A 13,619-nucleotide genomic window follows, 5' to 3' on the forward strand; every position below is an offset into this window, starting at 1 on the left:
GATGGGTCTTTACAGACGAGCTGGCTATCATGGCATAGAAAGATGGGTCTTTACAGACGAGCTGGCTAGCATAACGTCCAAACGCTCATCAGGTGGGTGCTCACCTGTGCACCATCTCATCTTCGCTCACGTAACTGAGCCCATTCACCCCCAAGGCAAAGCCCGCTCGCTACATGTCAAGTCCAGGAATTCATTTCTATAGGATTTTATTCAGTCTAGAGAGTAACATGATTTTTAGTGTTTTATAGACTGTATTTTGGGCAACTTAATATCTTCTAATATAGTCTCCGCTGCGTTTTATTCAGGAAGCCTGGCGGGTCCTGCTCCAAGCCTGTCTCATCAGGAGCAACAACAGGCTCAGGAAACTGGAATCCAAGCCTAATAAATAAAAGGTGTGAGGTGGAGGAAAATAAAAAAAAAATAACGTCTAGCAAGCGAGATGAAACTTGCCTCGCCAGGCAGCTGCTCTGAAACCGGTTACTGTGGATTGCAAATCATACCCTGGTTGATTGAGCCCAAAACCACAAAATGTCTAAAGAATGAAGCAAAACACTTTAGTTCTAGTGCATTTTGGTGTAAGATGGAGTCCATTAGAGTTAGAGGACTCGGCGGGCCAGGCCGAGGGCGCACACACTGCGAGGTACCCGAACCCAGCTGGCAGGGTTTCTTGGGAAGAGTGCAGTCAGCTGTCTGCTAGCATTCAGCGATTCCAAATCCAATTTCTATGGTTTCTGAATCAGTTCCTGGGATATAAATGGAAGAGGGAAAAAGCAACAATGATGCTTCCAAGAATAAAAGCAGTTGCAAGTCTGGAAACCCCCCAAAACTCCATTCGCTGGAAGGAAGCTTTTCTGAAGGCACTTGAATCCCCTTCATTTCTGCATAGTGTCAATGGAAAATGAAATCACTCCCATCTTGGCTCTGAAATGCTTCTCCAGCGACTTCACACCTGGGCCCAAGATTTGCCAGGGGCCAGCTGGTCATTGTGCAGAGGCTGGTGGCTAATGGCCAGCGAAAGGCAGGAGAAAGGACAGTGGGGCTAAAATCGGTCCCAAAGAAAGCATGAAAAGCAATATTTGAAATTCTACTTCCGGATCTGAACAGGAAACAGAATGCAAACCCAGTAAATCACAGACTAGAGAGTGGCTTTGCTCCCTGATTCCCAGTCACACAGTCTCCTATGAACTTCTTGGTTCTGGACACAGGCTAATTGAGCTATAAATAATTTAATGACTGTAAGACATTTAACATGGAAAACAAAGGCCTGTAAATCATCAAGGCTGGTGCCAGTGAAAATCGGGGGCTTTGCCCAGCCTCTGTCTGCCTTTCCCAGTGTGTGGGGTGGGAGGGCTGCCCCTTGTGCGAGGACGGCCCGCAGACCAGGCAGGCTTGGCTGCCGCAGCCGGATGCACGTTTCTGCTTTACTGTCTCCGCGGGCTAGCAGTGATCAAGTCACAGAGACGTCCACGTCTGCAGAAACCCCCTTCTCTCTTTTTGGCTACATTTTTACTGGCACAGAATAAATAAATAGGAAAAGAAAATAGATATTTATATTTTCCATTATGCTGCTTTTAAATCTACTGTGTCTAGAATATTAGAGCATGGGATGTACATACACTTTTAAAAATAAGGTAAATTTTCTAAATTTAAAAAAAAGGTTAAAACTTGTTCTCTCTGGAAATTCTCATAAGATTCCTAGGAATCTCCCCACTTCCTCCCTCCCCAGCAGAATGTCACCACGTGATGCTCATAACAATATACACTGTGTGCTGATGCTATTATCTCTCACATCTTTCTTTCTGTGCCTCCTCCTGTATTTTCTTACTTGGTTATCTGGGTAACCTTCTCAGCATGGAGAGGTCGCCTGCCGGAGGGAATGCACAGCAAATGCACAACCAACCAGCAGCTCAGAGCTTCCTCTTCTTCTGAAGTCCAGTGGAGAACTGTTTTGGAACTCATTCAAAAGGAGACGGGCTTTATATTTCTGTTTTCATTTGCTGAAATACCAAACAGGCCCTTTCGTCATGGAAATAAACGCAATCCTAGGCCCAAAGGGATGATAGAATTTGTCCCGTGAGTCAGAAGTTTATACCTAAACCGGGAGAGGATATCCCTTTAAGAGCAAATTGGAATGATGACTTTCTGCAAAGGTAATATTCTGACTAGCAATGACTCATATGGGAAAGCGGGGAAGGCTTTGAATTACTGCTTCAGAACCTGTCTTGTCTTGCTTTCTGCTTGGTCCCTGGCAAAGAGGAGCTGGCCTAACCAGTAAGTAGCAAGCATTGCAGTCGGCTCTGTGCTTTGTAGCAGGACCTTGATTTTTTTTGGAGGGGGCCATGGGGCCACACCTCAAGAGCAAAAATCAGCCTGCAGTCATTATTACCTGGGAACACATCCCAACACCCAATTCTTCCATTGCTATAGATATTCCATAAAAATTTCCAAGAGGGATACAAGCATCTCAGTTTGACTATAGAAAGACCTGACGCTTGGGAAGAAGATGAGGGTATCCAGACCCCTTTTGTTTAGATTGTATCAATATGTGTGGAAAGAGATTTTAAATGACTTTGCAGAGCACATAATTTAATCCTCTATGCACATTAATCCATTTCCTTCCTAATGTTCAAGGCTTTGGAATTTATTGCCTAAGGAGGCCGCCTCTTCTTCCTCTGGGCCCCGCTCATTCTATTAAATGCCGTCCCTCCCACCTTCTCCCTTGCAGACCTCTCTAGCATATCACTCTATTGTAGTCTCCCTGAGCAATGACCGTCCTCACAATGTATCCTGCTGATTTATGTGTTTACAAACACATTTCCTTTCCCCGCCTAAGATGTAAGCTCCAAGAGAACAGCACATTGTCCAGCCTGTCGAGGTGCTCAGTTCATGTTTGTGGAGTTCAAATCACTCGAGGCCTAAGGAAGTTGCACAGGAGGTCAAACTGCGGTCCTGTTTCACTTCCACCCATTCACTGCCTCTTATTCTGCCACCTGGAGTCCCACAGATGAAATCGAGTCCTGGTTTGGTGGGACCGTGCTTTGAGAATTGGAAGATGATCATCCTACCTGCAACTCCCTTCCCCATCTCTCCCATCATAACTAAATCAAGCCAGTTCTTCCAACCAGTGTTCATGAACGTCAGGCATGGCGACTTGCCTTCAGCCTGCCACTGTTTCTCAACTTCTGAAAATGTAGCATGTAGAACTCACAAACCTCTGACCAGAGATTTCACTTCTCAAAATTATCCCACAGAGCCTCGCTCAAGTACCTGAAAATGTGTGAACGAGGATGCTCCCGACAGCCGTTTATGGAGATAACCCACATCTCCGACAACAGAGGAAGAGACAGCTGCCCTTGGACTCTTCCACACACTGGCACCCAGGGCAGCTCTGGCAGAGTGGGGCCGACCCTGTGTGCGGACAGGGACAGTTCTGATGAGTTATAAGCTCTAAGTCATGACTTAGAACATGAGCATCATTTGATTTTTGTTCTAAATTCTGTGGGAATGGTCTATGGCCATTTCTTATCACTCAGGGCTTTTCTAGGCTCTGGCATGACAAATAGACTAACTTGGGGTCAAAGATTTCTGCATTTGGAATGAGTCACGGTGCAGCTAAAAATCACCTTTCAGAAGTTCTGCCAACTTAAAAATAGTAGAACTTTTGTCTCAATTGCATCTTTCAAACACAATAACTAAAGTGGAAATACAGATTTTTCTAAGGCATCCAATAAGAGCTAGAAAAAAGATGCTTCTTTTACACAGCAGTGAAAGTGTTCATGAGTTTTTTTGTGTTTCTTGACATTTTCATGCATAGTATTGTATCATTTACATGGGATTTAAATATTTTCCTTAGTTTGCAAACCATTTGCTTTACAAGTAGGCCTGTCTTTTGAATAGCTTGTGCCAGATAACAAGGGGAAGATAACGCAGAGTGGGCAAACTCTATACAGCACATGGGCACTTGTGCAAAAAATAACCTTCCAATTTCAAATGCAAATATTGTTCTGTCCTCAGATCTGTGGTCTTGAGAATTTGGAAGTCAAATATGCTCTGAACAAGTGGAATTCACTGCCGTGATGTGCGGCATGCTCTGTCTGGCACGGCAGGGCCTGGGACATGTAAGATGCTGGCAGAAATGAACTCTGTGCAGGTGTCTCACGTCCTGCAGCACCCACTCTTCACAAATTTCCTCTATTTTGAGTTATCCTGCCAGTATTTCACATGAAATTCATTAAACATGAACATCTGAAATAATAAATTTTGTATATTACTTAATTTCACAGGTGCTATGGAAAATAAAAAGCAAAAAATGGATAAATAATAGGCTTCTGTCAGCAAATACCAAAACTCAGTGGACGTTTTTCTTGATTGAGGGAACGACAGTCTTCTGGTGATCATTTTGCTTATCATGTGGTTTGCCAATGGAAATAGGATAAAAGTATACACCTACTGTCAGGAAGAAAAAAATGAGGAGGAAAAGAAGGCAAGGGACAGGGAAGAAATACATTATGGTTATAAACTAGTCTGTATGCACAATAGAACGTCTGAGTTCCAATAAACCGATCAGATACTGCCACACTATGCTGCTGCTTCTATCTTATCTGAATGAGTATGTGTATTCACACACACACACCACACACACACACATATATACACACACACATACACACATATGCACACCCATACATATTTATTTAGGGGCAAAACAGACCGACTTTTCTTGCATTTTAATTTTGCTTGGGAAGGCACAAAGCTGGCAATATATATGTTTCTACTTACATATTTAGCATGTTTATTGTGAAAGCCAATTCAGGAATATCTGAATATTTGAACTATAAGAATTGAAAGACAGTTCCATGGGTAATAGGGTAATGTCTTGAGAGATTTTTACCAAGATCTCTAAATATCCTTTTTAAAAACTGACTTTAAAATGTACCCTTTATAATGCAGCTTTGGGAATAAATGATAAACCACATTATGGGGATATGTTGATAGCAGGATGCATCACACTTTGAGAATCAGAGTCAGGAGTAGCCTCTTGCATGAAGTAATTAATTTGAATAGTTTTACTTTAAGTCTCTAGGTCAAAGCTAACATCTCTTTCAGGCCTGTGGATCGTGGAGTGCACAGGCAGTGCAGGCCTGATTTTTGGAGGAATGTGTAAAGGAAATAGAACTGAAGATTGATAAACAACCCCTAGATGTATTGGTGCCCAAGGAAAGCAGATCCATTTTGCATTGAACGAGCAGGGCAAAGCTGATGAGGAAATGAAGGCATATTGCCACAGAATGAAGGGAAAAGATGGGCTCGGCCCACTGGAGAGACTTACTAGGGTTCTCAGAAAAGGGACGAAGATGACAATATTGGTGGCTTCTGACCCAGAATGGTTTTTGTGTTAGGGCGAGGGGCCCTACAGAAATCTGACACACCATTCCACGTACTGCTGGGGGAGCAGTGAGCGTGTGTGTACCTGTCACATCCAACTCCGTCCCAGGGTCGCAGGTACTGGACTATCAGCAGTACTCTGCACTGAGCTGCTGCTGGCTTTTTGGAATAGCAGTGGCTGTGAGCTTCTCCCGAGGTCACCCCACGTCCAGCCCTTGTCACTTGGCTCCCAGACCTGGGTCTCTAGGTCTCCTGGGGACTCTGCACTACTGATACACTTCCTTTACCAAATTCTTACATTTTGTTGTTTTCAAATAAAAACCCAGAAATCTATGTGTGTCAGCCCGTCTCACTTATGCTTAAAACTTTCATTGCATTCTCTACATCTGTCTTAGCTCACGTTGTTACCAAAAGCTTATGAAATAGAACATTTGTCTTAAATTATGCCTTATCTGCCAAACTGATTTAAAAAAAAAAAATCAAAAGAGCTAAATTAAAATAGTAGATGCATTTGGAACAATGGTTAATATAAATAATAGGATAAAATCAGAGTTCTTTACTCTTTCTGCATAGGCTCTAATTAGAACGATATTTTGCGATTCATCCTGCGTATGTCAAACCCTGTAGAGTCAGATGTATAGGTGGTCTCAATTTGCACTAAAGCTCCCTAAATGCTTCTCCAGTGGTGCCCATGGCTAGTTCACAAGGCTACCATTCGTGCAGGAGCTGCTTTCACGAAGAAAAGGAGGGAAACAATTAGTGTCCACGTCAGGATACTGGAATTACTACAGCCTGGTTCTCTTTGATCATGAAAGACTGCTTTATCAGCAAGTAAAAGAGTAACTCCCTGTCTCTAACAACAGAAAACCACTTTCAAATCTTAGTGCTGACTTTGAGAAGCACTTAGAGTGAGAATAAAAAGCAACAGCAAATGATCCAGTTTCATCTCAAATACTGGAAGTGATGAAGGCATAATCTTCCGGCCATTTCCCACGTGTGCATTCCCCACTCTTCTCAGCCACAAATCTCACCGAAAAGTATGTGGTATATTTCTGAAGGAGTCACGTTATAATTGAGTGTATCATTCTTGCCTGAGCATTTGACATCTGGGGAGAGGGCTTAAAAATAAGCAATAAAGGCAGAGTTGTAACAACCGCAAGCTTCTCTAATAATAAATTAGAACATTCATTATACTCCAAATCTAAAATCAAAGCAAACATCCATTGTACAATTACTGTATAAAGGGGCATCACTGCAGTACACAGTTACTATATCAGGCCAAAAGCTTGCTATTTATATTTCTAACCTTGCAATTCTTACGCAGATTTCCCCCTTCAGTTACTTTTTCTCTTTCACTTGAGTAGTTTTCTGAGTGCAGATGATCTGCATTAGATCGAACGAAGCCAAGCACAAGCAATACATGATTATCCATCACTGTTCCTGACAGTCTGCCCACTTCCTACTGCACTGTAAAACAACAGAAAAAATGCAGGATTTGTAACATGAATTTTTGGATGGAACGAGTGAATGCCCCTCAGAATTACTGAGGCAGCCCAGTCTCCTATGGTGGGTTGGGAGAGAGGGGACATGGGGCAGTTCCTAAGCACTGGATCAAGTCAGGAAGGGTAGGGCTTCATGACTTCACACGCCGACACATTTCCACTAAGAACACGAATCACTGCTCATCATTTGTGAAACAGTTACTCCATGCGGTAGACAGTGCCATACCCATCCCTGGAACCCTTCAGAAAACCCCCAAAGATAGGCCTTAGGGTTTCTTAATTGAGAGATGAGACAAACGAGGCTCAAGACAGTCAACTTGCCAAGGTCATCCAGCCAACAGGCAGCTGGGGCGGGACTGAAGTCTGGCCTGTCTCAGAATCCGTGGAGCTCCAGATCTGCATCCACCAGGCATCACCCAGCACAGTGCCGGAGGCCTCGGCGGAAGCAGCGGAGGCGGGAGCCTATGGAGGAGGGTTTCAACCCAGGTTGCCAACCTGCTCGCTGCATGGCCTTAGGGAATTCCATGGCACTTGCTCTCCGTGCCTGGGTCTCCCACTGAATTGCCTGCCATGCCTTTTCCCACACAGACTGTGGATGAGGGGCCAAAGCCCTAGGCATAGCACCTTCCAGACAAGATCATTCGAGAAGCCGCTAGTATGTCAGTAGCCACGGACGGTCTGTCCTACTCAGTGCTGCCCAGGGCTGCTGCTAGGCAGAACATGCACACGCCCTTTATAACTCCTGTAAATTGGGCTTTGAGTTGGGCCTCGAATTACGTCGCTGTTTCTTAATATGAGCACAGGAACGTCTACCCTTCTGGCATGGAAAAATAAAAATTGATATAATGCAAGTAACGTATTTTTAGAAACAACGTCTTTTCAAAACAATTTCACTCTTGTGAATTAAAAGACATGAGCCTTCTAGGCAGCATCCTTTATTCTTAAAACCAGAGATGACGAAATCTGTATGAATAGTCACATGTCATGTCTGGTAGACTTAGGTTCAAGTATACATACTGATGTGAAAAGGAAGAGACAGGTTCCAGAATATTTAAGAGTCTTTGACGGGACATACTTCTACAGACTCCTGTGTTTGAAAGAATGTGGCCTAATGTGGACCATCCAATATCTAACCCCCTGCGACATCATTCTTTGGTCAGTTTTTTGTTTTTTTCTTTTTTTGGGATGGAGTTTTGCTCTTGTTGCCCAGGCTGGAGTGCAATGGTGCGATCTCGGCTGACCGCAACCTCCGCCTCCTGGGTTCAAGCAATTCTCCTGCCTCAGCCTCCCAAGTAGTTGGGAGTACAGGTGTGCACCACCACGCCCAGCTAAATTTTTTTTGTATTTTTAGTAGAGACGGGGTTTCACCATGTTGACCAGTATGGTCTCGATCTCTTGGCCTTGTGATCCACCCGCCTCGGCCTCCCAAAGTGCTGGGATTACAGGCGTGAGCCACCACGCCCGGCCCTCTTTGGTCAGATTTAAACACCACCACCTACAGGCACAGCTTTCCCGCCCTAAGCATTACCCTTCTGCAGCTCTGTCTAGACCAGCTTTCTTCTGCAGCTTGTGCTTTAAATGAAAAACTGCCAGGTTTTCAATTAGTCTCTGAATGTGACGCTGCAGGTTCATAAATGGTGGATCACATTCTGTAAGGGTATCTTTACAAAAGCACATTACAGGGTGTTAGGAAGGGAGACATATTTGAAGATGTATTACAGTTATGAAGTTCTGCAGTGAGGCCATCTAGTTAACTAAATCATCATATCAATTAAGAAATCAGTTTAAAAAGCACCCCCTTCCCCAAATCCCTTTCCAGGTATTAAGCACACAATTCAGATTTGCTCACAGAGGACACACACTGAAGGACTTGCAGAGACTGGCAGAGATCATCAACTTCATAAATGGGTCACCAGCAGAGGATGCCTCAGAGAAGGGGAGGATGCTGAGAAGCCACTAACCCTCCTGAGGAATACAACACTGAAATAGACTAAGGGTTTGGATGCAAAAAGATACTTCATGACTTATGAAGTATCTGTTTCATGGGTCATGAAGTATCTATTCTTATATCTTTCTCCAGCTTCCCAAACTTCCTGATTTCTTCAAAGGAAGAGGAAACCATACAGAAGTATTTTTAAAATCCACAGAAGTCAAAGCATGTGGCCTTTTTATTATGCTGTCTGAAATGTTCCTCTTTCAAAGATGTTAAGGACTGCAAAATCTGCAGCATTTAAATTTTCCCTCTTCCTCCATGCTTTAAACAAAATCGAATTTTACAGTCTAGCTATGTATTATCAACCAACGGCTACATGGTGTGCCCCCTGAGAATGTTTGTCAGGAGTTTTTAAAATAATTTTTAAAATTTCCATTTAAGATATATAAATGAACAGATGATAGACATACACATTATGCATGTGATATATAAATTTCAATACTTAATTCTGACCCTAAAGAGTTGAAAAATGTTTTTTACAAAAAACATTTTAATAGAAACATCCGGGGAAAAACCAGTATTTTTCATATATTGTTAATCTTACTTTTGGTAAATAAAAAGTGCTCAGTTATTTTGCTGGAATATTATTCTTTTGACTAGCTGAGCCACCAAGCAGCCACACAGGCTGCAGTTCAATGTTCACGTCCAAGGCCAGTTCAACGGGGTGAGTGAACAGTATGCACAGAGGAGTGTGTTAGGTGCTTTCAAGCCAGGCGTGAGCCAGACAGAGCCCTTCACCTGGAGAGTATGGCTCAGGTATGATGAGCCGGGCAGCCCAGGAGAAGGTGGCGTGGAGTGACCTGCTGGAGCGCAAAGGTGGCTTGGGTTGCAGAAGGAAGCAAAGCCATCTGACTGAGAGGTGGGGGAGAGGCATTCAGAAATTAATCTTGAGGGGCAGGTGGGAATCCTTCCAGGAGGTCTTACAGGTGGGAGCAGGGAGCTGAGGCTGTGGGTGAGGGAAAGTGGTGATGAGTGGGGGTGGGTCACAGAATTGGGCGTCTGTGAAGTGCAATGGACCTGTAGGGCTGAGGCACGGCAAACATTCAGAGAGGCTTCTGGAGCCACAGTGACAGGCTTTAATGACAGCGTGACGAGTTTGTTGGAAACGGAGGGATTTTAATCAAGAGAATGTCACAATCTGAGCTGAGCTTTGGTACTGAGTTTCCTTACATAGCACAACCTGTCCCCATCATCAGTGATCCCAAGGATTCTGGCCTGCTTGGAAATGGGATGGGAAGAAAATGAGTCAAAATTTCTGAACCTCCATTGCTCAACCTTAGAATAATTCTAGAAAACACAGTATGCTGTGGAGAACTGGTGACAGGCAAACTCGTTCTAAGTTTCAAAATGGGAAAGAAGATGGAGACGCTATAAATACCTATCTCAGGAAAAAATATAGACAGTTTTAAAAAGATGCTGTATGTGTATGTAAATGCAGGTCACGTGTGGCTAATGCGTTTCATAACTGGGCAGTACTACAAAGCAGACAGGTCAGGGCAGCAGCCTCAGCCGACGCTGTGCCCGGACACGGTGCATGTGGCAAGCTTCTCCTGATTCAACTGCACCTTAAAAGGAAGCGTGCAGGCTAGCGGATAGGATGTCATGGGTTTGTGACACGTTAAACAAAGCACCGCAATAAGGGGTGGATTTCTCAGCAGGTGAGAATTCAAATGGTGCTAAAACACAGAACTCAGCCTCATTCCACATCCTCTTGCTGGTTCAGTAAACAGCAACAGAGAGCACACGGGGAAATGCTGGTGCAGAACTGTGTCTGTGCTGACGACATATCCCATCTGAGTGGACCTGAGTAAGCTGGAAGGAAGTGCTGAGAATAGCGTGAACTGCAAAAGGAAGACATGACAAGGACTTAGATCCCAAAGCCCAGTGATGCAAGTGTAGAGTCCAGTGGACAGGAGAGGGCAGGCTTCCCCGAGTTTCCAGTCTTCCTGGCCCCTTGCTCACGTCTGGCTGCCCTTGCAGAGGTTGTCAGAAGGAGCAGAGTTGTCAGACGGTCCTGAGAGGAGGAGAATCAGCTGTCTGCAAGCCCAGGGCCGGCACGCAGAGGAGAAACAGTCTTGTGTGGTGGAAAAGCGCCAGGTAAAGGTGAGGGAGGGGTGCCGACACTGGTATTCACAGCCGCGATTTTTTATGACAGTTTACAGAAAAATTGTTAAAACCGTCAAAAAAAAAAAAAAAATGGAGCACATTGCCTCTGGTGGTGGCAAGTTCCCTGTCATCTAAGTGTTCAGTTGACTTCAGGTCCCTGCCAGTCCTCCAAGACTAACAGTGACGCGTGATGTGAGGCTTGGCAGCTGACTCTAGATAGAGCCTCTGAGTGGCTCAGGTGGCTGGCTTCCTGTCCTCATGTCCCAGGAGTGGCTGACCTCAAGGACAGTGTGCAGAGATTTCAATGAGGACTTGGCAGGCGTGGGTCTCCAGCACGGTGCTCCACCCAGAGCGGAAGCGGAGGTCCCCTTTGAAAGCCTCGGGACACCACAGCTCTGAGCGAGGTCACTCAGCAGTAAACAGCTGCAGTAGCTCTTAGATAACTTAGAAAACAGACCGCTCGCTCTCGGAGGGGAAGAATTTCCTGCAGACATTTCTCCCTTGAGGGCTTCCCGCCCACCTCAGAAGCTGCACCCAAATCCTGAGGATCTGGCGAGAACCATGTTTTTGAGATGTAATTAATACAACTGTTTACACACAGCATCTGCTGGGGCAGAGATGGTGGTTGTGTGCAAGCCACAGCTGTGACTGGAGCAATCTGATGACAGTGAGTGAGCTCATGGTGTCCCCAAGGAGGCCTTTGTGAAGTACTTGACATAATTAAAATTGGGAGGAAAATTAGGCCAGATGACCCGGAGTGGCTTAGGTGAAAGGCCTTCAGAGCTCCCAGCTCTGCGAGTTCCCTGGGCACCGTCAGGCACTGTCCTAGGAAGTGCACTGACACGTAATGCCACGCCGTCTCCACTGAGGAGCAATGCCTCAGACATGCTGAGAGATGCTGCTTTCCATTCAGAGTGGCTACCGCTGATGTCTCTGACAAAACTGGCAGTCTGCTGGCTGGGTCTCTTAAAACATTTTTTTAAAGGATTGAAACCGTAAGATGCAGGTGCCCCCTTGTATTATCTGTAAACTCCAGCACATTTGATGCATTTCAACTGGTCTCCAAGGTTTTAAATACAACTCATTAGCTTATCCTTTTCCACTAAAAAGTTTCCACTTATAATGTTGAGAATTGGACTCCTTTGTCTTTTTTTTTTTTTTTAATTGCACATCTGTTTATAGAGGTTGGCAAAAGACACTGGAAGTGATTGTGAAATTCACATCGTGATTCCTCAGAAATCAGATCCTGGGAGGGAATGCCTAGAGCTGTGGTCAGGAGGACACCCTCCCTACCGTCTCAGGAGTCTGCCCGTGCAGCTCCCCGCCAGGCAAGATGCCCTCAAGGCGGAGTCCCAGGTGGACACAGCTGGGTGCCACTCTGATGATGGCTGCTCTGGTGGTGGACCCCGCGGTGTCTCCACTACGGCTCTCAAGGCTGCAAAGTGCTACTCTTTTCCGGCCAGCTGAAGAAATACCCCCTCCATCTGGGATTGCATGTCCTGCTTAGCGATTTCAAGCAAGTATTTCACCTTTTCATAGGCAAGGACATTGTACTCATCAGGGCTTGCACCATCACTCTGATTTCCAATGCAGACAGCCAAATGGCGGCTTTTAATTCTTCAAAGAAAGTGGCATTGAAAAGAAAAACTCACCCATCTCATGGTCTAAAACAAAGCAAAACAAGTCAGATGGCTCTGCCTAACCCCACACAGCATCTGTTACGTAATCTGAAATTTCTGTGTAATTGAGTGAGATGTGGTTTCTTTGTAGCATTCTGGGCATGGAATCCTGATCTGCTAATTCCAGAGACTGAACCAACAGAGGAACACAGAGAAAGCTACCCTGATGTGTGAGAAGGCCAGGTAAGAATGAGCACACAGAGGGGTGTTTTGGAAATTGATTTTCATCTCCTGAGACTCTGGGAAAGGAGTGAGAAAGTAGAGGGAAAACATGGACATTTATGAAGAGCTGGCAGAAACCAGGTTCTCATCACTTTCCAGGGCCACTCGGGAGAGGCCACCTGAGGCTCCCGTCTGACTCCCCCACTGGGAGTCAGAATCAAATCACTTAATTATCTCACGGACAACACTGGACACCTTTTATGGTTTAACTGGTTCACATACTATTTCAACTACTTTGCTGAATCTTTTCAGCAGGTGGAGGAAACTGACACCTTGAATCGCAAAGGCTGGCAGTGTGCAGGGCCAGCTTTGCCTGTTCTTGCTATTTGTTTGCTGACAAGACAAATTAATTATTTTGCTTTTATATTGCTAGAGGAACATGTTCTTTGATGCAAAATTAGGATTATAGGTAAGCAAACAGAAAAAACACTTAACAATATGCATACAGTACTTGTATTTTTCAGGATTCTTTTTATATATACATAGTAATTTACATAGCTATATTTATTTACAAAAGTGAGATTTTACTGCATATCATTTTTAACACCTGAGATTTTTTGTTTTCATTTAACAACATAAAGTTTTGTAAAGCAAATATTTATCCAAAAATACTTTTTACTGACTGAAGACTATTTCACCCTATGGAGTTGCCATCCAGTCCCGTATCTGAGCAGTCCCTGACTGTGGGAAGGCCACCCTCAGGGGAGAATAGCTCTCCCCAGCTCCTGCCCC

General features: G+C 44.6%; 1 protein-coding gene and 1 long non-coding RNA gene across 3 annotated transcripts in view; one reads left to right on the forward strand and one right to left on the reverse strand.

Moving 5' to 3' along the window:
• EGFR (epidermal growth factor receptor) overlaps positions 1-13,619 on the reverse strand; it is a 202,155-nt gene that overhangs the window by 102,575 nt on the left and 85,961 nt on the right. The window lies entirely within an intron of this gene.
• The window catches only part of LOC108294537, a 10,752-nt gene continuing 7,970 nt past the window's right edge, over positions 10,838-13,619 (forward strand). The window contains exons 1-2 of the long non-coding RNA XR_001821084.2: positions 10,838-10,977; positions 12,757-12,848. This is a non-coding gene — a long non-coding RNA (uncharacterized LOC108294537). The remainder of the gene's footprint in view (positions 10,978-12,756; positions 12,849-13,619) is intronic.

This window comes from Cebus imitator, unplaced genomic scaffold, assembly GCF_001604975.1.
Source record: "Cebus imitator isolate Cc_AM_T3 unplaced genomic scaffold, Cebus_imitator-1.0 Scaffold586, whole genome shotgun sequence".
Classification (NCBI taxonomy): Eukaryota; Metazoa; Chordata; class Mammalia; order Primates; family Cebidae; genus Cebus; species Cebus imitator.